The sequence below is a fragment of the Pongo abelii genome, chromosome 19 (assembly GCF_028885655.2).
Source record: "Pongo abelii isolate AG06213 chromosome 19, NHGRI_mPonAbe1-v2.0_pri, whole genome shotgun sequence".
Taxonomy (NCBI): Eukaryota; Metazoa; Chordata; class Mammalia; order Primates; family Hominidae; genus Pongo; species Pongo abelii.
In genome coordinates this window covers 13,134,076-13,159,379 of record NC_072004.2, presented here as the reverse complement: position 1 = coordinate 13,159,379, position 25,304 = coordinate 13,134,076, and the positions used below count along the sequence as shown (strand labels likewise).

At 36.9% G+C, this 25,304-nt stretch overlaps 1 long non-coding RNA gene across 1 annotated transcript in view; it reads right to left on the bottom strand.

Annotated features, from left to right (window-relative positions):
* Window positions 1–25,304, bottom strand: part of LOC129051446 (uncharacterized) — a 63,670-nt gene that overhangs the window by 14,608 nt on the left and 23,758 nt on the right. The window contains exons 2-3 of the long non-coding RNA XR_008515730.1: window positions 14,108–14,206; window positions 13,227–13,349 (exon numbers count right to left, since the gene is read on the bottom strand). This is a non-coding gene — a long non-coding RNA (uncharacterized LOC129051446). The remainder of the gene's footprint in view (window positions 1–13,226; window positions 13,350–14,107; window positions 14,207–25,304) is intronic.

Sequence of the window (25,304 nt, the reverse complement as noted above, 5' to 3'; positions counted from 1 at the left end):
CAGGAATAGAAAGATGGTTTAATATTTTTGAAAGGCATTAATGTAACTTGTTGAAACAAAGGTTTAACATTTGATAAAATCCAATATTGAGTCCTGATTTAAAATAAATCTTCACTTAGAGTCAACGGGCATTTCTTCTACTTGAAAAGGAGTATCTTCTTTAAACCAAAGTATGTACAAGTTTTTTTTTGTTTGTTTGTTTTTGTTTTTTCCTGAGATGGAGTCTTGCTCTGTCGCCCAGTCTGGAGTGCAGTGGCGCGATCTCGGCTCACTGCAAGCTCCGCCCCCTGGGTTCATGCCAATCTCCTGCCTCAGCCTCCCGAGCAGCTGGGACTACAGGAACCCACCACCACGCCCGGCTATTTGTGTGTGTGTGTGTGTGTGTGTGTGTGTGTGTGTGTGTGTGTTTAGTAGAGACGGGGTTTCACTGTGTTAGCCAGGATGGTCTCGATCCCCTGACCTCGTGATCTGCCCGCCTTGGCCTCCCAAAGTGCTGGGATTACAGCCTTCAGCCACTGTGCCCGGCCTGTACAACAGTTTTAATGGAGAAATATTAGAAGCATTCCAGCTGAAGTTAGAAACAGGGCAATCCTCTATCACTTCTCTTACTCAGCTTTGTTCAGAAGGTCCACGTGGATGCTAAAGACCAATACAGACAGAAAAATAAAAGACACAGATTTTGTTATTTATAAATGACACAATGAACTGCCTGGAAAACCAGGAATCAATGTAAACCTTTTGGAATTTTATTTTGTTAAAAAATAAAGTGTCTGACATTATTGTGAATTACGTTGTAAATTGTATTTAAAAATTAAAATTTTAGTATAAAATAATTTCGCTTACATTGATTATAGGTATATAAGTTGTGATGGAACATAGTACCATGAAAAAATAATGTTTCTACTAAATTAATAATCTAGAAGCAGAAATGTACTTAAAAATATCTTTGGTGAACATATCATTTAAAATTGAGTTCAGATAAGCTCTGCTATTATGTTAATTGAAATGAAAGCAATAATTGCCAAAGTTTACCAATTCTGAAGGTAATTGAAAGAAATTTATTCAAAGAGTCACATTTAAAAACACATTCTTTAGAAAATACCAGTGACAAGATATTAAAGAGATGGCAAAGAAATTGATTTTTAAAATATGTATGCATTTATTTATTTATTTATTTATTTATTTTGAGACAGACGCTTGCTCTGATGCCATCAGAGTGCAGTGGCGTGATCTCGGCTCACTGCAATCTCTGCCTCCTGGGTTCAAGCGATTCTCACGCCTCGGCCTCCTAAGTAGCAGGGATTACAGATGTGCAACATCACACCCAGCTGATTTTTGTATTTTTAATAGAGATGGGGTTTTACCATGGTGGCCAGGCTGGTCTCAAACTCCTGACCTCAGGTAATCTGCCTGCCTCAGCCTCCCAAAGTGCTGTGATTATAGGCATGAGCCACTACACTCGGCTGAGATTGATTGTATAAATATGTACCAAGATATTTATTCTGTTTATATTTATTTTAATTTTTAAATAATCTATATTTATCCTGACTGCAGAAGGCTCCTTCCAGCTATCTTATTTCTGTAAACTAGCTGGCCTACAGTTCAGGACATACCTTCATTACACTTATGAATCTCCTGTCAATTCCCTTCACTACAACCTACACCATTTTTTGTTTGTTTTGTTTTATTTTATTTTTTGTAGACACAAGTTCTAACTATATTGCCTAGGCTGTTAGTGAACTCCTGGGCTCAGGTGATCCTCCCAGATTGTCCTCCCAAAATACCTTCACCATTTTTGAGAGTGCCTTTATGTTTAAATTTCTAGAATGCATGAAAAAGTGGGCAAAGTATATGAAGAGATTATGATATGATATGATATGATATGATATGATATTTCTCCAAAGAAGACATACAAATGGCCACCAAACATGTGGAAAGATGCTCAACATCATTAGCCTTCAGGGGAATGCAAAATCAAAACCACAATGAGATACCACTTTACACCCACTAGATTGTGTAAAATTTACATGTCAAATAACAAGTGTTGGCAAGGATATGGAGTAATCAGAACCCTCATACACTTCTAGCGGAAATATAGAAAAGTCCAGTTTATTTGGAAAACAGTCTAGGAGTTCCTCAAATGATTAAACATATTGTTCCATAAAACACAGAAATTCTACTCCTAAGTATAAACCCCAAAATATACATCTATGCAGAAAGTTATGCAAATGTTTATAGCAGCATTGTTTACAACAGCAAAAAGGTGAAAAGAATTCAAATGTTCATCAGTGGATGAATGAATAGACAATGTGTGGTAAAAACATACAATGAAATACTATTCATCCAAAAAAGGAATGAAGTACTAATACATGCTATAACTTGGATGAACCTTGAAAACCATATGCTAAGTGAAAGACGTCGATTACAAAAGGCCCCATATTATGTGACTCAACCCATAAGAAGGTTCAAAATAAAGAAATCTGTAAAGATTAAAAAGTAGATTAATGGTTGCTTGGAGCTAAGGGAAGGGCAAAATAAAGAAGTGATACACAAATATGACAGGGTTTCTTCTTTTTAATTAGCCCAACAACACAGGCATGAGGTTTTTTCTTGAGGTGATGAAAATATCCTAAAATTATCTTTAATGTTGATTGCACAATTCTGTGAATATATTGTAAACCATTGAATTGTACATTTAAAATGGTTGATTTGTATGGCATGTTAATTGTATTTCAATAAATCTGCTTAAAAAAAATCACAGAGCAGAAATAATAGCAACCCAGTAGCTACAAGCACACCCTAAAACCAGAATTTGCTTCCTAAATAGCATTCTTCAACAAAAGGAGCAAAGATTTCTTGAAGAAATTGTTTCTAGGACTGGGGCAGGGAAACGAGAAGACAAGCCTGGAGCATCAGTAGTAATATGAAATAACGAAGTACTCAAGAGAATAAAAGAATGGGGGAATGTCAAGGAGACACAGGAACCAACCCGAAAGATCTCCCAATAGCCTAAAGTGGAACAATGGGAGAAACAAAATAAAGTATATACGATTATAACCCAAAGTGTAAATAAATATACAGGAGTCTGTACTGATACAGATAAATGATTGAATAAATCAATAAACAAACAAATGGAGGAGAAGAGACAAATTTATTTTCAGAAGAATTTCAAATAATATACGTAGATACTGCCCCCTCTTCAGGAGGCCAAACTTAATTCCCCTGCCCACCAAGCATGGGCTGAACTTAGTGATTTGGTTCAAAAAACAAAATAGTATATGAAAGAGAAAAACAGTGACTTTACAGTAGAAAACCCTTAGACAAGGCATGCAGTTAACATTACCAGTGATATCACATGGATACCACCTTTCACCTTGAGATGATATGTGAAGCATGCTTCATCTCCATGGCATGCTTTTCAAAAACCCATAACACCAGTCTAATCAAGCGAAAAACAACAGACAAGCCCATACTGGGGGACATTCTACAAAATACCTCACCAGTGCTACTCAAAACTGTCGAGGTCTTGAAAAGCAAATAAAGACTGAGGCACTTGCACAGACCACAGGAGACTAAAGAGACATGATAATTAAATGCAATGTGTTATTCTGAATTAGATCGTGAAAGAGAAAAAGAACCCAGAATAAAAACTGGGAGATTTCACATATCATATGAAATTCAGTTAATAATAATATGCCAATGTCAATTCCTTAGTTTTAGCAAATGTAATATTATTATATGAGATGTTAAGATGTTATATGAGATGGAGAAATTGAGTGAGGGATATATGGGAACTCTCTGTAATATCTTTGTAATTTTTCCATAAATCAAAAATAAGCTCAAAATAAAAGCTTATTAACAAAAAATCTTACTGGAAAACCATACACAAATTTTTTCCAAACCTATTTTAAAAATTCCCTATTTAAAAGGAAATTTCTAGAGAATAAAGAGGGTATAGCCCCAGCTCATTTTATGAGACTATCATTATCTTGATACAAAAACCTGATTTAGACAATAGAAGAAGATTAAAGGCCAACCTTATTTATGATCATAGGGTTAAAAATTATAAATTGATTCAATTATAAAACAAGCCTAATCTATACATGTATAAAAAACATCAAGACCAAGCTGGATATATCCCAGAAACACAAGTATTTTTAACCTTAATTAATATAAAATCTATTCATATATTCCACCTATTAATAGGTTTGGAAAATTGGTCATCTCAATAAGTAAAGAAAAAGAAGCCAATAAAATTTACCATTCATTTATCATTTATGTAGGAGACCTAGCAAACTGAAGTTATGAGGGAATTTTATTTTATTTAATTTTTGTGGGTACATAGTAGGTGTATGTGTTTACCGAGTACGTGTTTTGATACAGACATGCAATGCATAACAGTCACATCATGTGAAATGGGGTATTCATCCCCTCAAGCATTTATCCTTTGTGTTACAAGCAATCTAATTATACTTGTTTAGTTGTTTTTAAATGTACAATTAAATTACTGTTGATTATAGTCACCCTGTTGTGCTACCAAATACTAGGTCTTATTTATTCTTTCTATTTTTTGTACCCATTAACCATCCATCTCCATCTCCCCCTCCCCCTCCCACTACATTCTCAGCCTCTGGTAACCAACCTTCTACTCTCTATCTCCATGAGTTCAATTGCTTTGAGTTTAAGGTCTCACATATAAGTGAGAACATGTAATGTTTCTCTTTCTGTGCCTGGCTTATTTCACTTAGCATAATGACCTCCAGTTCCATTCATGTTGTTGCAAATGAAAGGATCTCATTCTTTTTGTATGGCTGCATAGTGCTCCATTGTGTATATGTACCACATTTTCTTTATCCATTCATCTGTTGATAGACACTTAGGTTGCTTCCAAATTTGGGCTATTGTGGGAATTTTATTAACCTGGTAAAAAGTATCAAACAAAATCAGCAAAAAGTGTCATACCTAAAAATGAAATATTAGAAACATTTTCTTACGATCAGAAATAAGAAAAGGATGGCAGCTAGTACCCCTATAATACAAAAATATAAATGTTATCAATATGGGAATAGATCAATAAAGTCAATTAAAACCATACTAGATGTATTATTTATCAATTGTTATGTAACAAACTATCCCAAAAGTTAATGACATTAAACAGCATATATTTATTATATTCCAGTTTTATGGGTGAGGAATTTGTGAATGGCTAAGCTGGGTAGTTGGGTGGTTTTGGCTCATGGTCTCATGAGTTTGTAGTAAAGATGTTGGCTAGGGCTGCAGTTGGCTGAAGGCTTGACTGGGACCGAAGTCTTCTTCACTTACATGGCTGTTGGAGGGAGGCCTCCGTTCCTCTTCAAGTGGGCACCTCCATAGAGCTGTTGAACGTTCATAACAGCTGGCTTACCCCAGGGAAGTAGATTCAAGAAAGAAGAGCAAAGAAGAAATCCCAATGCCTTTCTTTTACCATCTAGTCTTTGAAGTTACACGCTATTATTCTATTTTGTTCTATTCATTAGAAGACAGTCATTAAGTTCAACTGACAATAAACAAGAGAGGAATTATGCTCCACGTCTTGCAAAAGGGAGTATAGAAGAATTTGTGGACAAATTTTAAAATCACCACATTAGGTAATACTATGTAACTGTTAAAAATATATAATCAAGATTCATATGTATGGATATGAGAAGACATACAAGACATTTGGTTTTTTAAAAAGCAAGATACTGCAACAGTACTTACTACATGACATCATTTCTATTAAGTGCTTGCATGCAAACATCTGAAAATAGAGTTACAAATTTCTTTAGACATGTATTTTATAAATACATAAATAAAAACCTACAAGAGTATCCAAAGAGTTATGAGTCATTATCTCTGGTTACTGGGAATCGAGGGTAGGATAATCAATGACGTTCTTAATTTTATCTGCGCTACTGATTTTTTTTTTTTACAATGAGAAAGGTATTTATGTATTACTTATTGATATGGTTTGGATCTGTGTCCCCACCAAATCTCAGGTCAAGTCAATCCCCAGTGTTGGAGGTGTCTCATAAGTGGTTTAGCATCATCTCCCTCTTGGTACTGTATAGTGTGATAGAGTTCTCACAAGATCTGGTTGTCTAAAAGTATGTAGCACCTCCCCCATCTCTTGCTCCTGCTCCAGCCATCTAAGATGAGCCTGCTTCCCCTTTGCCTTCCACCATGATTGTAAGTTTCCCGAGGCCTCTTCAAAAGCAGAAGCTGCTATGCTTCCTTTACAGCCTGCAGAACCGTGAGCCAATTAAATCTCTTTTCTTTATAAACTACCCAGTCTCAGGTATTTCTTTGCAAGAATGGCATAATACTCCCATATAATTAAAAACATATATATGTATTAACTCACATATGTGAACACAAAAATGGAGGGCAGAATATTCAGTGGAAAAGAATGGTAAATATGCATATGTGAAAATTGAGTAAATGTGATCATACCATGAGACATAGGTATAATCACAAAACTTGAAGGCCACTCTCAGGACCATCATGAATTCACATATTTCTTCCCAGGTGCATTTTTCCCTTTTTGTCACCTTCTTTAAACTGCTGGTTATCTAAAATGCTAGTTGGATGATGAGAGTAGATTTCATAAGCAGAGTTCTCTGGCAAAGCTTCCTCTACTAGCTTCAGTATGGACAGTTTGCCTTTAATTACAAGTAGGCTACCCTAAGACTATATGTAGTGAGCAACCGACCAGCACCTTGAAGATGAGAGGTCAGTAAATCCAGGTACCAAACCCAATGGTAAGCTTATTGTCAGTCTAAGTCAGAAGGAAACATTTCCATTCTCAGGTTTCTCATCTTCTAAGCCTGGAGATTGTGATGTAGTTAGGAATTTTCCTGTTTAGAAAAAAGGACTGAATTCTTCTAGAAAGGCAACTCTATCAATAGGGAATGCTTTGAACTACAAGGACCAGAACACCTGGCAAACACTGGCTTGAAAAATAAGGATTTCTTTTTCTCAAATGATAAGTTAGGAATACACAGCCTATGTGTCACTGGCCAGAACTGAGTTGCACGGCAACCCCTATTGCATAGATGGCTGGGAAAGCTAGTTTCTAGCTGGTCCAGCTGCCCCAGTGAAGTCAGGTGGCATGAAGAGGGGGTTTTAGGTTAGCAGCTAACATTGTCTGCTACAAAACCCACTTCATTCATTTTCTCTTTACTTGGAAGTCAAGTCTTTCTCACATTTCTACCAAGCCTTTCAACAAGAAGTTCTCCAGAAGATGCATCATTGTCTCACTCCTGGTTGGAATCGTACTTCCAGACGTCTACAGTCACCTGATTTGTTTTAATACCCTTTGTGATATCTGGTCTCTGTTATAATACATTCTGCGTTCCAAAAAAAAAAATCAGGTGATTTCTGTACATTCTGTACATTATGTAAATTTGTTCACTTGTATTTTAATGTCCTCTACGTGGAAAAATATGACAATAGTGGTTTGAACAGTGGCCTCTCAAAAAATATGTCCACCTCCTCATCCCTAGAACCTGTAAATGTGACCTTATTTAGAAAAAAAAGTCTTTGCTGATGTAATTAGCTCAAGGATCTTGATATTTCAGTCACACTAGATTATCCAAATGAGACCAAAATCTAGTAACAAGTGAGGTTTGTCAAACGTCCTTATAAGAGACAGGCAGAAGAGAAGACTGGCACAGAGAAGATGGTCATATTAAGATGGAGGCAAAGATTGGAGTCAAGTGGCCACAAGCCAAAGAATATCTGGGGCCACCAGAAGCTGAAAGATACAAAGAAACCTCCTCCCCTAGAGCCTTCAGAGGTAGTGTAGCCCTCCCACAGCTTGATTTTGGACTCTGGCCTCCAGAACTTTGAGAGAATACACTTCTGTCATTTGAAGTCACCAAATTTGTGATAATTTTTTATTCCAGTTCTGGGAGCTCACAAAATGACCATTGCAATTTTGTTGTTATTGTATATGAAATCAACAAATTCCCAAAATTTTTTTATATAGAACTCAGAGAGCAATTCAAACAAGGTGAAGTCGTCCATGTGTAGGTTTAGAGCCCAAATCAGACACTTTTTGCATCAAAACGAAGCCTGACTCTTGTTTTAAATCCATGATACACTCCGACTTATCAAAAAAAACAATAGCTTTCCCTCACTAATTGCCCAAACTGTGGATTCAGTCCAGCTAATTTCCCACTTATTGATCCAGGACAACTTTATCAGGCTGAGTACCAAATTCAGACCAATTCCTCTTTTCACTGTGCCTGTCTTAATAAATTTTAATGACAGCAATCCCAGCTCCCCCTGAAAATTTAACTCCATACCAAGTATGGTGACCCAAAAAGATTTGAACAATTAAATGTCCCATTTCCAGCCTTTGCCTATTCAAATCCTAGTGTCTCATGCCCAGTTTTTATTGCAGATTGGAAATCTAATAATCATCTATTTTTTAACACAAATTTAAGGTTATTCCCATGATATCATAGTCACATTCTGATATGCACTATTGCGTGAGAAAGAGTGAGAGTCTCAGATGATACCTTCAATGATTTATAGTCACATAGAAGTATGTCAGTGGTGTGATTATCTGTCACACATATCACAGAAGAAAAAGGGGCAGAGCAATATAGAAAACTACTGTATTTGAATGAAAAGAAAATGCATGGATTTGGGAGTCGTCTAAGTCTGGGCTTAAACTCTGGTTTCTCTATTATTTGTGTTACCTCCTTTAGGAGTTTCCTTAATTTTGCTGAGATGTAGTTTCTTCATCTATAAAATGGAGCTGATGTATCTACCTTGCAGGGTTGAAGAGGATTAAATGGGATGGCTCATGTAAGTAACCAGATACAGTGATTGGCACACAGTAAGCTTCAACAGTTACTAGTTTCCTTCTCTGAATCTCATCCCCTCTCTGTTTTTCTCTTTCTGTAGCCTTCCCCAGCCCCCTAATCTTAGAAGTATGTGACTCCATTAGTGGACTTAAGCTTCCTGTAATTCCTGATTTAAGACCAGCAACACTGGGACATATGTAATACCCACATCAAAGCTCTCTTATTAATCTCATGACTTAAAAACCATGGTCCACCCAGAGCCAGGTCCCATGGCTGCAATTTTTCTGGACTGCCAAGTTGATCCAGAATCTGATACCTGTGGAGCATTTGCTATCCCCACAAGGTTGCTTACCCGCAGGAGTTATCTTGCCACTTTCCCTTCAAAGCATTCCAAGCCTCACCCTTCCCCAAGCTCTAGACCTCGTAGGGGCTTGACTTAATTATTGCCAGCCCTCTTCCTGAGGCTAGGAGCAAGAACGCATTGACTAATTCTCTTGATAATCATTCTCTTCCTATCCATCCCCAAGTTATTGGTCAACACCCAGATTGCTTCATTTGCCCCCTTCTCTTATCTGAGTGAATACCAGTACTGAGAATTTATTGATCCAATTATTCGACAAATTAAATAGTACTAGACATAGGAGCTGGGGACACTGCTGTAAACAAAACAAAAGAGCCTGTGCTCTCATGTTGATATTACACTACTGGGAAAGATGGAAGATAGATAAAGAGTCAAAACAATAAGGAAGATAGATGAAAGGTTCCTTGAGGAAAATAAATGGGGTAATGCAATAGATAGGGGAGGTAGTGTTTGAAGTGAGACCTGAGTGAAAGGAAGAAGCTGGCTTTGCAAAAGTCTAACGTCTGAGCCTTCCTTACAGAAGTTAGAGTTCCCCAGGCTGGCAGGTCTAGGTCTGGCTTACCTAGCCAGGTAATTTTTCCAGAACTTTTGTTTACCTCTGGTGAGCCATTCTTTGTGCGGCCAAGGCTCTCAATATCCCCTCCCACTTCCAAGTCTCAGATGTTATAGCATATTTTCAGCACTTCTTATACTTAGAACAGATCTACAAAACCTAGATCCTCAAGATTCTTCATTCACTAATCCATTCATTCAAATAGTGATTGAATATCCACAGTATTATAAGCAACATAATAGGTGATGTGGGATACAAAGATAAGTAAGAAATGAACCTTGCCTTCAAGGAAATAGCACTGAAAGTTGACTGCCATTGCAGGTTGCATTGGAAAATGGGGCAGAGATAATGTTGGAAAAGTTAGCATTGGCTAAAGTGTGTGTGAGCTTAGGGGGTAGGGGCTTCCAACCAAGCTAAGGAAGTTGAAATGGGAGTCACTGAGGGTCTTAATTCACAATAAATGATGGTCAGGTAGGACAATAGTAAAACAGAACAGGGAGAGTTAACAAGGGTCTGAACTAAGTCAGAGGCAGTGGAGATGGCAAAGAAGGGGCAGGTATGAAAGTTTTAAAGAAGTAGAATATATGGATATTCTTAAATATCTGACACTCTAATGAGGAATATATTGCTGTACGTTTTTACTCACCCTTAACTGAACATAGTTTGAAGTTGCTGGAGCAAACAGTTTGATAATACAGTGAGACACAGAGATGGAATGATAGATGAGAAGATGAGACTGGGTCGTTCGTGTTGGGCAGGGATAAGAAATGCTTGGCCTTGGGCTTTTGCTCTCAGATACAAAAGTCATGGCAGCAATCCCTAATCAATCACAACACACCTTCTCATTGAATTCAGATGTACCTTTAGATCCTTTTTCAACACAAAGCTCCAGGCAGAAAGGACAAAAATCCATCAGGGCTTGTGCACTAATTAAAACCTACTTGCCAGTTTTGGTGCTAGGCTTTGAATGCCCTAAGACAAAGTTTGATCATTATTCAACAGGAAGCCACTGATGGGTTTTGACGGGGAAGACTGAAGAATAGAGGACATTATATTTGGTAGAAAAGTGAAAATGAGGCTGAAGGAGCAAGCAACTGGAAGCAGGCAGATGGGTCAGAACATTGCTTCATGGACTTTGATGGCTGAAAACATTAGCAAAGCAGACAAGAATATGATTACAGTTGTGTTATAGTTTGAATGTGTCTCCTTCAAAATTTAGGTGTTGCCAAGGTGATGGTATTCAGAGGTGGGGTCCTTAAGAGGTGATTTAGGCCAGGAGGGCTCCTCCCTCGTTTATGGGATTAAGGCCCTTATATTAGCATTATATTAGCTTGCCCTTTTGTCTTCTGTCATGTGAGGACACAGAAAGAAGACCCTCACCAGACACCAAATGCTGGCACCTAGATCTTGTGCTTCCAAGCCTCCAGACCTATATGAAATAAATGTGTTCTCTATAACCTACCCAGTCTGTAGTATTCAGTTATAGCAGCAATAACAGACTTAGACAAGGTGGCTCTGGATTTTCCTCCCAATGAGCGTGTCTAACTCAACCTGCCTGCAGTTCAGAATCAGAGGGTTTCAGTGTTTTTGTGTGTTTGTTTTCGTTTTAATTTTACTTATTTTTAGGCATGAAGTCTCACTCTGCTGCCCAGGCTAGAATACAATGGTGTAATCATAGCTCATTGCAGCCTCCAACTCCTGGGCTCAAGCAATCCTCCTGCCTCAGCCTCCTGAGTAGTCAGGACTACAGGCATAGCTACTCAGGGTAGCACCACCAAGCCTGGCTAATTTTTTTCTTCTTATTTTTTTTGTAGAGATGAGGTCTTACTATGTTGCCCAAGCTGGTCTCGAACTCCTGGCCTCAAGTGATCCTCCCACTGCAGTCTCTCAGCTGCGATTACAAGCCTGAGTCACTGCGCCCAGCAAGATAACCTTGTTTAAGAGGACACCCATGGCAGAGAGGTCATCCCTAGGAGTATAATGGGTTCTATGCCAGAAATCTGGAGGCATTGACTCCAGCTGTGAGTCAAGGATGAATTATTCACCTTATTCATGCCCGTTTCCTAATTTGGAAAATAGGAGTGTTGAAATAGATATTCTCTAAATGCCCCATTTGATTCTAATTGTCTCTAATTCTTTAAGTATCACTGAAACACTGCTGTGTGAGTGGCCATTGGCCATAATTAAGAGAAGTAAGTACCTTTAGTGATGAAGTAAGATCCCTAAAGATGAATAGGTGCTGAAGGTTCTGATAATTATTTTACATTTAACAATTCCAATTTAGCTAAAAACATCTGGCCAAGAACTGAGAATTTTGCTAAGATCCCAAAATATCTGGGGTTTTTCTAGGGCATTGAGATAATAATTTATATTCTTCATAAACAGCCTGTCCTTAGAGTGTACCATGCATCTCCTTACTTCACTGAAGTCAGGAAGTGTTTGCCATAGGGACTTCCAACCTGATAAATGATGAGGCCTTAAACAATTTTCCAACTCTTTGGGAGCTTGCAAAGCAGCCTGTGTTTCATCCTTGCTCCATCACGACAACCAAATCAGCACCATATGGTGGATGAGATCCAGATTATAGAACAGAGAGTCTGCCTTCAAGGACATCTGGAAGTCCTTTAACACATGGACCCTAAGTGACTTGAATGGATCATTTATAGCTGGTCTTGGGCTGTGTGCTGAAGATACCATTGCTGTACTTTGTCTGGTATGCAACAGGCCTATTTAGTTAATAAGAAGCCTTTCATGCCCAAATAACACTTTTATTTTATTATCATTTCTATTTCTTGGAGAGTTTGGCTTTCTCTAGAATGCATGATCTTTATGGGGTAAATGCCTCTGAACCCCAAAAACCCAGGACCAAATGGTGCTAAGTATCTATGGTTGCAACAGCCCAGCAAAGAACTGGGCGTTGGTTCCATGGTATCTAGGATCATTGATAATTATTGGGGTTTACTACCTTAAGGAGCGAGTGAATTAAGGAGTACCTAAAAAGGGCCTGGGCACCAGGAAATGTAATTTAGTGTTCAAGGTTTTGTGAAAATCAGAACCCGGTACATTGACTTGATGAGCATTATCTTTCTTTGGTATGGCTCGCTTTACTTTGCTTTCCAAAATTTTAAAGAGCACCTGATATTTTAGTGATACATTGACCAATGCATCATTAAATATCCATAAGGACATCTTTCATACATGTGTGCACGCACATACACAGACCAAAATTCATAACTTTTATAAAAATAAAGACCAACAAGCAACATTTGTCCAGAACACAAGAAAACTCACCACTGCCAGAACTTAAAAAATTAATGTAACTGTTAGTTATCTTCTTTCAGTGTATATCATTTCTGTGCTGAAGGCACAGCAGAAAATAAATTAAAGCAGATGAAAAATATGTATTAATTACAGCAGTATGCTGAATAACGGCCTCCAAGGCATCAGGTCCTAATCAACTGGAGCCTATAAATGTTACCTTTCACGGAAAAAGGGTCTTTGCAGACTTGATTATGTTGAGGATCTTGAGATTCGAAGATTATCCTGGATTATCTGGATGTAGTCACAGGTGTTCTTATACAGGGGGAAGCAAGATGGGGATCTGCCACAGAAGAATAAAAGAAAATATTGTGACCACAGACGCAGGGATTGGAGAGTGACGCAGTCATACACCAAGAAGTGCCGGCGGCCACCAAAAGCTGAAAAGGCAAGGAACAAATTGTACTCTGGAGCCTCCCTAGGGAGCACCCCCCTACTTGATGTCACCTTGATTTTATCCCTGTGAAATGGATTTCAGACTTCTGGCCTCCAGAAATGTGAGAGAATAAATTTCTGTCGTTTTAAGTCACTAAGTTTGTGGAAATTTGTGATAATAGCCCTAGGAAACTAACATAGGTAAAGAAGAAGGTTGGTATCTACTGAGAAGTTGTTTTAAGCTGAGGCATTTTTCCTCTGGGGGGATGCAAGCACTTCCCAAGAGGTATGTAGCCAAGGAGAATTTAAGTGACTCAAACTGCAGATTCCCAATGTCCTTGGACTCCTTCCTGAAATGAAGCTGCCTAAAAATGTACCGTGTCAGGTGATTTCTTTTATCACTGCTCCTTTTAGTGTCACTTTCTCCCATTTTATAAAAGAAAGATATGTCTCTCATTCATCCCAAATCTTACTGTGTTGCAGTACCCCAGGGTGTAAAATGTCTCGAGGGCAGATCATTCAAAAGGTTGGTGTCTGCAAAACTTCTTTTAATCAAGGCCCCAGAAACTCATGCAGGGTTTCGAGTCATTCTCATGCTATAATATTTCTATTAAAGTCAAAGCAGGGTATTGTGAACTATGTTGAGATATCTGAATTCAGACATACTATAGATTGGGGCAGCAGGAGACATGGCGATTGTTGTTTAATGACTTCACCTCTTCTATCCTCTGACAAGTTCAATGCATACATCACTCCTTAGGGAATCTGGTGAAAGCAAAGAAAAGAAATTGTCAGGATGACATACTAAAGGCAGTGGAATCTTAGTTTTAACAAAGCCACAAACTCAGGGCAGGGATCCATGCCTTACCTCTGTCTATCTGTCATAATATTAGGGTAGTCAGAATTTGCACACGCACACATGCCCACATCAGTGAGAATACCAACCTGGCACGAGCACATCCCCTCTGCGTGGCTACCATTCTCAGGAAAAACAAAGAGCTTAGTGAGGGCACATTTTGTGTCATTTCAAGGAAAAGGAAGTGAAAACATTCAAGATTTCTTTCAAAGGATCAATATTGCAACTTTGAGTGTAAGAGTAGATTAGAAGTAAGACACAATTTTATGTTTTCTTGATTATTGAATAAATCCTTGTGTAAATACTCAGGCTCCACAAAAGAAATAACTGCATTCACTTCAGATAGTAGGTCATGAGCTACTGTAAATCTATATTTACTTTTTACTTGGTGAAGAGTCTCCTGCTGACTGCTTTTCACCATCTGCTTATTCATCCACTTTGACCATGTACTTCTCAGATTTGTATTTGTTTCATTGGTATATTACATAGCACTTTACAGCAACCACGAATATGTCAGTTGTAAGCTCCTCATTTACTAGCTTACTAGTGACCCCAAATCTTCTTTCCTTTATTTGCATATTATTTCCACAAGCACAGTAACCTCCCACTTGAAAAAGAGACTATCTATTAATGTATGTATATAAAGACAAAATATTCCAGTATGCAATGTAAATGATACATCCAGTGATGTCCTAAAGTTTAGAAAATGCCTTTATTTAATTTGAATTACTTGCTCCTTCTCAAATTTTAAATATTATTCTAATTCTGTGAAATTGTTTTCAAGCATAAAATAAAATTATGTGTGTATATATATACACATGTATATGTACATACATCATATATTATATATTATATAAAATTTGTATATATGTTATATATAATTTGTATGTATATTTATATATAAATTCTCAAGTATCTGGCTATTATTTGTAAAGGCATTTTGAGATGATAGAGAGAATTAAACTTTGAGATGAATAAATAAGTAGTTGTTCACTGGCTTCTGGAGGAAATACTAAAAGGCATGATTTCAATTTTTGTAGGGATGTTCAAACTGAGCTCCATCTAATTTTAACTTTTTTAAAAAGTGCCTATAAATGAAAAACAAGTAAAATTAGTATCATTTCAATAGCCTCAGTAAAGACTTCTTGGTGTACCTCCCTGAAATTAAGAAGGTGAATGGCAAAGGACTGGGTTAACAAATTGTTTTAAATTAGAAAATTTTATTCTTCATGGTTAACAATTATTTACCAAATTTGCAACATGTTTATATTGTTTAATTAATTACTTTCTGACTATGATGGTAACTTAATATTTGAAGCCTTGTAGTCAAAGGAAAAGAAATAATTTAAATATATGTTTTGTAGAGAGGTATGACAAGACAACTGATAAATTCTTCATTTATAAAAATATATTATACTTCTCTGACTCCCAGTTTCCAACTGGCATGCAAGGAGCATAGAAATTGTCACTTTATTCTAACAATAAGTAAAAACTGAACAAACAGAAAAATTGACAACTTTTCTTAGATTCATCAGAGTGAGATCACAGGGCATGCCCCAAAGTTGGAAAGAGACAGGAGGATGCAGAGAATCACAGCTCACCAGAGGAGAAACCCACAAGCAGAAACCTGCTCCAGAAAGAGTGCCTAGATAGGAAAACTTATACTGTAATTGAAGAATCTCTGAAGGCTCAGTATGGACAAGTCTGAGAGTTTAGGAATCCAGAGGACCCAGTCATCAAGAAGCCCACACACTTTTGTGATTATTACCTACAAGAATTCATTGAATTGAATTGAATTCATTGAATTCAATGAACTGATTCAATTCACTGATGTAAACAATCACAAAAAATCCCTTGGTGCTTCCATCAGGGAGAGGGTAAAAGAAACCATTTTGAAATGTGCCAGAGCATTCTGTTCTTAACAACGTCTGCCCCTAGGAGAAACTAGCTGGAGCCTAACCTTCTGGGTTTTATCAGAGGCTAGCTGACCTAGAGGAGGGGAAATACCCCATGTCAGCCCACTCTAGCCATTCTGTCCCATGTGGGAGGGAAGGGAAGACTGAGAAGCACTTGTGAAGTTCACAATCCAGAGGCACAAGCTAACTCAACACTGAGACCTAACCATGGGAATACAGAACCCTCTCCCTCCCTCACACAGTATATCATCTTTGACCATCAAAACAAATGACAAGGCATACTAAAAGGCAAAAACAAACAAACAAACGAAAACAAAAAACAAACCACACACACACAGTTTGAAGACACAGAGCAAGCATCAAAATCAGACACAGACACGTCAGGGATGTTGGAATTATCAAACCTGGAACTTAAAACAACTATTATTCATATGTTAAGCATTATATTGGAGAAAACAGACAGCATTCAAGAAAAAAATGAACAAAACTGCATCACCATTTGCATTAGCAGCACTGAAAATTCAATATGTAATGAAAATTTTAAAATTTTAAATGAAATATAAATCTAACAAAATATAATCAGAATCTATAGAAGGAAACTATAAAATTGTGATGAAAGAAATCAAAGAACTAAATAAATGGAGATATAGTCTGCATTCATATATCTCAATATTATCAAAATGTCAATTCTTCCCAATTTGATCTACAGATTCAATTTAATCCCAATCCAAATTCCAGCAAGTTATTTTATGGGAATTAACAATCTGATTCTAAAATTTATATTATGGGCAAAAGAGCCAGAATAAATGCAGTACTAGAAGAGAAGAAAACAAAGTTGGAGGACTCACCCTATCAGCCTTCAAGACTTACTATAAAGCTACAGTAATCAAAATAGTGTGATATTGGTGAAAGAGTAGACAAATGTAGAGCCCAGAAATAGACCCACATATAGTCAGCTGATCTTTGACAAAAGAGTAAAGGTAATCAATGGAACAAAGACAGACTTTTCAACAAATGGTGCAGGAATAACTGGACATCTACATGCAAAAAAAGTGAATCCGAACACAGGCCTTATAACCTTAACAAAAATTAGCTTAGAAAGACATCATAGACCTAAATGTAAAATGAAACACTATAAAACTAGAAGATAACATAGGAGAAATCTAGGTAACATGGGTTTGGTGATGACTTTCTAGATAAAACACCAATGGCACAATCCATGAAAGAAGTAATAAACTAGACTTCATTAAAATTAAAAACTTTTGTTCTGCAAAAAGCATTATTAATAGAATTGAAAGCCAAGCCACAAACTGTAATAAAAATATTTGCAAAAGACATACCTCATAAAGGACTGTTATCCAAAATATACAAATAACTCTTAAAAGTCAGTAATAAGAAAATAAGCAATATGAATTTTAAAATGAATGAAAGATCTGAACAGACACATCATTAAAGAAGACATACAGATGCCAAATAGATTTAAAAACACAATGCTCAACACCGTGTGTCATCAGGGAATTGCAAATTAAGACAACAATGAGATATCACCACACACCAGTTAGAATGGCCAAAATCCAAAACACTGACAACATTAAATGTTTATGAAGATGTGGGAAACCAGAAACTCTCATTCATTGCTTATGGAAATGCAAAACTGTACAATCACTTTGGAAGACAGCTTGATAGTTTTGTACAAAATAAAGCATACATTTACCATGTGATTTCACAATCTCGTTCCTTAGCATTTACCCAAATGGGTTGAAAATTATGTCCGCATAAAAACCTGCACATGGATGCTAACAGAAGCTTTCTTCATAATTTCTGAAACTTGGCAGCAACAAAATGTCCTTAAGTGGGCCGGGCGCAGTGGCTCACGCATGTAATCCCAGAAATTTGGGATGCTGAGGCTGGCGGATCACAAGGTCAGGAGCTCAAGACCAGCCTGGCCAACATAGTGAAACCCCGTCTCTACTAAAAATACAAAAAATTAGCAGGGCGTGGTGGCCGGTGCCTGTAATCCCAGCTACTTGGGGGGCTGAGGCAGGAGAATCGCTTGAACCTGGGAGGCGGAGGTTGTAGTGAGCCGAGATCGCACCACTGCACTCCAGCCTGAGCAACAGTGCAAGACTCCGTCTCAAAAAAAAAAAAACAAAAAAAAAAAAAAAAAGAGGCCTTAAGTGAATGGATAAACTGGTATCTCCAGACAATGAAGTATTATTCAGCACTAAAAATAAGTGAGCTACCAAGCCAGGAAAAGACATGGAGGAGACTTAAAGGCATGTTACTAAGCGAAAGAAGCCAATCTGAAGTCTAAGTGCTGTATAATTTCAACTATATGACATTCTGGTAAGAGCAAAACCATAAAGGCAGTAAAAAATTAGTGGTTTCCAGAGAGTAGGAGGAGGGAGGTATGAATAGGAAGGGCACAAAGGATTTTTGAGACAGTGAAACTATTCTGCATGGTCTATAATGGTGGATGTATGTCATCATACGTTTTTCAAAATCCATAGGTTATACACCACCAAGAGTGAACCCTAATGTAAGCTATGGACTTTGGATGATGAAATATCAATGTAGGTTCATCAATTGTAACAGCTGTTCCGCTCTGGTGTTTATGTTGGTAGTGGAGTAGGCTATGCCTGTGTTGGGGCAGGAAGTATAATGTGTTTCTGCTCAGTTTTCCTGTGCACCTAACACTCCTCTAAAAAATAGTCTATTAAAAAATTAACCCAAAATAACAACAAAAAGCCTGCTAGGATATTAAACATGGTACATCTAATCATTTTTCTCAGGCCTTTCATTTTCCTTTACAATGTTGTATACATTCTAATATATAAGGTCATGAAAATCATTCATTTAGTTAGCTCCTAAATATTTTATCTTTGGATGCTACTGTAGTGAAATTTTGTTTCAATTTCTAATAGTTAATTGCTAGTATAGAGATACAGTTGATTCTTATATTTTTGACTTGGTGTAAATGTGCTAAACTTCTTATTAATTCTGGTAACTTTTTGTTCATTTGTGGATTTTTATATATGCCAACAAGACATTTACAAATAAAGACAGCTTTACTTCCTTCCACTCTGAATGCCATTTGTTTATTTCTTCTTGCCTTATTGCATTGAATAGAACTTCACAATTTTGAATAGGTGTGGGGAAAGGGGACATCCCTGCCTTGTTCCTGTAGAAAGAATTGAGCTTTCATCACTGAGTACCATCTTAGTTTCTCAGGTTGAGAAAGCTTTCTCTCTTAATAACTTACTGATGGCTTTCATTAAAAATAAGCGTTGAATTTTGTCAAATATTTTTTCTGCATCTATTGACATAATCATCTGGCTTATTTTGCTTGTTTACTGTGTTGAAATATATTGATTGACTTTCAGATGTTAAATCAACCCTTTATTACCAGGATAATGGTCACGATATACTATTTTTTTTTTTATATTATTGAACTTGATTTGCTGAAACTTTGGTAAGAATTTTTAACCTAATTTTATAAAAGATATAGGTCTGTATTTTTATTTCATTGTAATCCTATTCTGATTTGTATATCAGAGTAGTATAGGCCTTATAGAATTAGTTAGGAATTTTTCCCTTCTGTATTTTCTGAATGTTTGTGTGAAATTGGTACTACTTCTTTCTTAAATGTTTATGTAACTCACCAGACAAGCCATCTGGAACTGAAGGTTGTTTGTGGGAAGTTTTTATCCTAAATTAAATTTATTTTGTTTATATAGAGCTTTCTAACTTTTCTATTTTTTTTTTTTCTTTTGAAACAGGGTCTTACTCTGTCTCCCAGGCTGGAGTTCAGTGGCATGATCATGGCTCACTGCAGCCTCAACTTCCTGGGCTCAACTGATCCTCCTGCCTCAGCCTTTTGAGTAGCTGGGGCTGCAGATGTGTACCACCATACCCAGCTAGTTTATTTTTTGTAGAGACAGCGTCTCACTATGTTGCCTAGGCTGGTTTTGAACTCCTGGGCTCAAGCAATCAATCTGCCTCAGCCTCCCAAAGCGCTGGGATTATAGGCGTATCCTAACACACCTGGACTGGCTTTTCTATTTCTTTTTGAGTAAGTTTTGGTAATTTGTAGATTTCAAGGACTCTGAGTAAAGCATCTTATCGCATAGAACAGAAAAACAGAAGACAGCAGGACCAACTGTTATCATTATGTTTCAAATAAAATTATCTTTTGAAAATACACTTCTTACGTTTTCAGTTTTCTCTCCTTTACTTCATGGCATATGTTATTTGATCTCATGAAGAACTGAGTTCCAGAACCTCCCCCACTTCAGTTCACTCTTTGAGCCCAGCCCTCGTTCTTTTTCCTTCTGTATCCCACTATCATTTCAGCCACTCTCAGCAATATCTTCAGCTCCCTTGTGCTGTGATTCTGTTCCATCGGCCCTGCAAAATCCATGCACCATGGATCAACTTAACTTTTCACTTTCTCCACTCTTACTTCCAGGCTCCTAAATAACAGTGAAGGAAATTATACAACCTCATCAAGCAGTATGACCTCAAATCCATGATTTCTGCCTTCTCTTGAGTTTTCAGCAATCTGTGACAATTTGTCTGTTTTTGTTTCATCAAATCTACCTCTTGGCCAGGCACGGTGGCCCACACCTGTAACCCCAGCTACTCGGGAGGCTGAGGCAGGAGAATCGCTTGAGCCCTGGAGGAGGAGGTTGCGGTGAGCCCAGATGGCGCTATTGCACTCCAACCTGGGCAACAAGAGCGAAACTCCATCTCAAACAAAACAAAACAAAACAAAACAAAAATCTACCACTTATTTTTCAGGGTGACTATTTCAAACTTATACCACTGAAAATCTGTACATTATCATATCCCTTCTTCTTTTCAACAGAAAACTGGCCTTCTATTTTATGGTAAAATAGAAGTCACAAGACAGAAGGAAACCCTTTCTCCTTTGCTGTCACCTCAAGCTTCCTGGTGTTTCTAAAGGGTCGTGTTCACCTTCCTAATTAGGACGATGGAAGAAGCATCTCTCTTCCTGCATAAAACTAATCCCTCCCCTTATGATCTAGATCCTATTTTCAACAGCTCCTCCAGGGATTTAATTTCATGAATGATCTACTTTCTCACCTGAGCTTTCAACATGTTCTATACTGGGGCTTTTCCCATCAGCATTTAAAGGTGCTTAATTCTCTCCCTGCACCCTCTACCCCAAATTGTTTTTCTTTTTATGTATCTCATCCTTTCTCATTCTCATATCACACCCTCTTCACAGACACACTCATGGGAAGAGTCGCTTGCAGTAGCTCCACACAGCCAGGAGCGCTCAGTACTCTGAAGTTTGGCAGGCTTGTTTCCACTGAAACCCCCTGATTCACCACTGCCAATGGACTTCTTGTGGCAAAATCCAGCAGGCACTTTTGTATCATACTCGACAAAGGGCATCAGAAAGATTAAACTGATGAAAATGTTGAATCAGACAACTGGCACCCCTAGAAGCAGGAGTCCCCAAATTAGTATTAAACCAAGTGAAATTCTGAGCAAAAGCTATAAAATGGGAAAAGGAGAGTCACTTTAAACTCATAAACTTTAAAATTAACAGGCACTTGATGTGATGGATATGCAAATTACCCTGATTTGATCATTATACATTGTATACATGTAGCAAAACATCATACCCTACTCCATAAATACATACAATTATTAGGTGTCAGTTAAAAATAATAATAAAAGCAGAAAATATTAACAGAGAAGTTAGTTGATTTGAATCTGTATGAACAAAATGGCATATATTGAAATGTATAAAGGAAAAATTGCTTGAATGTTTGGAAAAACTGACAAAACACTGAAGTGAAAAGCTGTAATTAAACTCTCTAAGTCATTGTAAGATTAAGTAGTACCCTTAAAAAGTTTACAAAAGATATGAGTTATATCATTAGTAAGTATGAGTAGGGAGATGGCTAGATTCAGTTTTTTTATTGCTTTAATTAGCACTATTCATCATATTTTAGACCAAATAAAGTAAATAAAAGTTAAAGACATTATTTATCTTTAACAAAGCTTTAAATTGTTTCATTATAAACTAGAAAGAATGAAAATCAATGACCTAAGCATACAACACAGGAAATTTACAGAAAGGAAACAGGTTAAGTATTAAAGAGTACTAATAAAGATAAAGGAAAAATGTAATGCACTAGAAATAAAAGATGGATTGATTAATAAGTCCAAGAGCTGATTTACTGACAGTAAAGTGGACAGAGCTCTAAGTCAGCTTAACTCCAAAACAAAAAAAAAATCATAAAGGCGAAAGGGCATGTAACCAAGATATAAGAGAAAATTTTAATATAAAACACTATGTACAAATCTACTGATGTGATATTTCAATGAAATGAGATTTTTCCAGCAAAAACTAAGGTTCCAAACTTGACACAAGGTTGAAAACAGAAATAGCTGCCAAAAGAGTCGTTAATGATTTTAAGGAACTCCAAATAAACCTGGACTCAGGAATTTTACTAGTGAGTCCTAGCTAATATCAAGAGACAGATACTTCATATGGCATTGCAATTGTTCCAAAGCAAGTAAATGGACAGAGAATTGGCAGAATCCTGATAACAGAATCTGAAAAACATTGCCTCAAAAACAAACAAACAAACAAACAAAAAACTTACACAAATATTTAGTTATGAATATACAAGAAAACTGGTAAGGAAAATATCAGCAAAACAAACCTAGCCACATATTAAATAAATCACATAGTCTTAGACAAGGGTATAAAGAAAATCAATCAATCAATTACATACATTGAAGACAGCACAATAGTCTTTCTCCAGAATTGTGAAAATGGATCAGTCTTTTTTAAAAACTATGAACATAATTAATTATATCAATGAATCTAAGAAGATTTTCTAAAGCATATGCAGTTTTCCCTTTTCCACGATTTCACTTTTCTCAGTTTCAGTTACCCACAGTCCAAATATATTAAGTGGAAAATTTCAGAAACAAGCAATTCATAAGTTTTAAAGTTGGTGCTGTTCTGATTAGCATAATGAAATTTCTTGCTATCCAGTCTATTCCACACAGGACATGAATCATCCCTTTTTCCAGTGTATCCAGGTGTATTAGTCTGTTTCACTCTGCTCTAAAGAGCTACCTGAGACTGGGTAATTTATTAAAAAAAAAAAAAAAGGTTTCATTGACTCACAGTTCTGCTTGGCTGTGGAGGCCTCAGGAAACTTACAATCATGGCTGAAGGTGAAGGGCAAGCAAGACACATCTCGCATGGTGGCAGGAGAGAGGTGAGGGGGAAGTGCCACACACTTTTAAACCATCAGATCTCACGAGAACTCACTCACTATCATGGGAAGAGCAAGGGGGATATCCATCCCTCATGATTCAATCACCTCTCACCGGTTACCTCCCCTGGATTACAATTTGAAATGAGATTTGGGTGGGAAAACAGAGCTAAACCATATCACCGTATGAGGGGAAGTATAGTACAGTACGATATTTTGAAAGAGAGAGAGACCAGATTCACAGAACTTTTATTACAGTATAATACTTCTACTGTATTATTAGTTATTATTAATAATCTCTTACTGTGTCTAATTTTAAATTGAACTTTATCATAGGTATGAAGATATAAAAAAACCACAATACATATAGAGTACAGTACCATCCTCAGTTTCAGACCAGAGGTCTTAGAAACTATCCACTGTGGGTAAGTGAAGATAGTCATTTTCTTAGATGTTAAAAAAGTTTCTAAATAAAAAAGTTGCTGTTAACGTCTTTAAAATCATGGTTTTTTTGTAAAATAAGAATAAAATATATTAAATTAATGTGAAACCATATATCTATCTGAAACCAACAGCAATGATCATTCTTTTTATTTATTTATTTTTTTTTTCTGAGACGGAGTCTTGCTCTGTCTCCCGGCTGGAGTGCAGTGGCTCATTCTTGGCTCACTGCAACCTCCACCTTCTGGATTCAAGCAATTCTCCTGCCTCAGCCTCCAGAGTAGCTGGGACTACAGGTGCCCGCCACCATGCCCGGCTAATTTTTTTTGTATTTTTAGTAGAGACAGGGTTTCACCATGTTGGCCAGACTGCTCTCAAATTTCTGACCTCAGGTGATATGCCCATCTCGACCTCACAAAGATCATTCTTAACCTTGGAAGTCTAGAGACCTTCTTATTAAAATCAGAAGCTGGGCATAGTGGCTCACACCTGTAACAGAAACCCCAGAAACTGAGGCAGAAGGATCACTTGAGGACAAAAGTTAGAGACCAGCCTGAGCAACATAGTAAGACTCCATTTCTAAAAAAAAAAAAAATTTAATTAGTCAGGCACGAAAGTGCATTCCTGTAGTCCCAGCTGCTCAGGAGGCTGAAACAGCAGAATCACTTAAGCCCAGGAGTTTGAGGCTGCAGGAAGTTATGATCACATTACTGCACTCCAGCCTGAATGACAGCTTGAGACCCCATTTCTAAAAAATTAAAAAGAGAAAATCAGAAATGACATGAATATCAGCACTGCTGTTATTAAATTTGGACGTCCTTGCAAACACAATCAGAAAGGAAATGTTTGTGTGTGTGTGTAAAGATGTGCATATACATGTATATGTATATACACACATATTCATGTTCTTAAAAAGGCTGGATAGCAAGCAGGATAAGAACCAAATTGCTTCTGTAAAGTTTTTGCTCTTAAATTTATAAACCATGTACCTTTCAACAAGCTTCTTATGCTGCCTTCATTTCTTCATCCAAAATTAAAGGAAATAACAATTGTACCTGGTTTATAAGAAGCCATAAGGCTTAAAACAAAGATAATATGAGTAAAAGCTTAGAATGATTTCTGGCACAGAATAAATGCCAAACAAATCCTTACTCACTATAAAATATCTGCCATTAATATAGAAAAGGCCCTTAAAACTTGGTAACAAAAATTAAATATCCCAGTAGAAAAGGAGAAAAGACTTGAGCTAGTAGTTCCCATGAATTACTAACTAGTAAAGTAATATTAATAATGAATGAAGATGTAATGGTTTATTCAACACAATAAGTAATAAAACAATTATAAATAAAAATAACAATAAAATGACTTTTTTTAATTTGAAG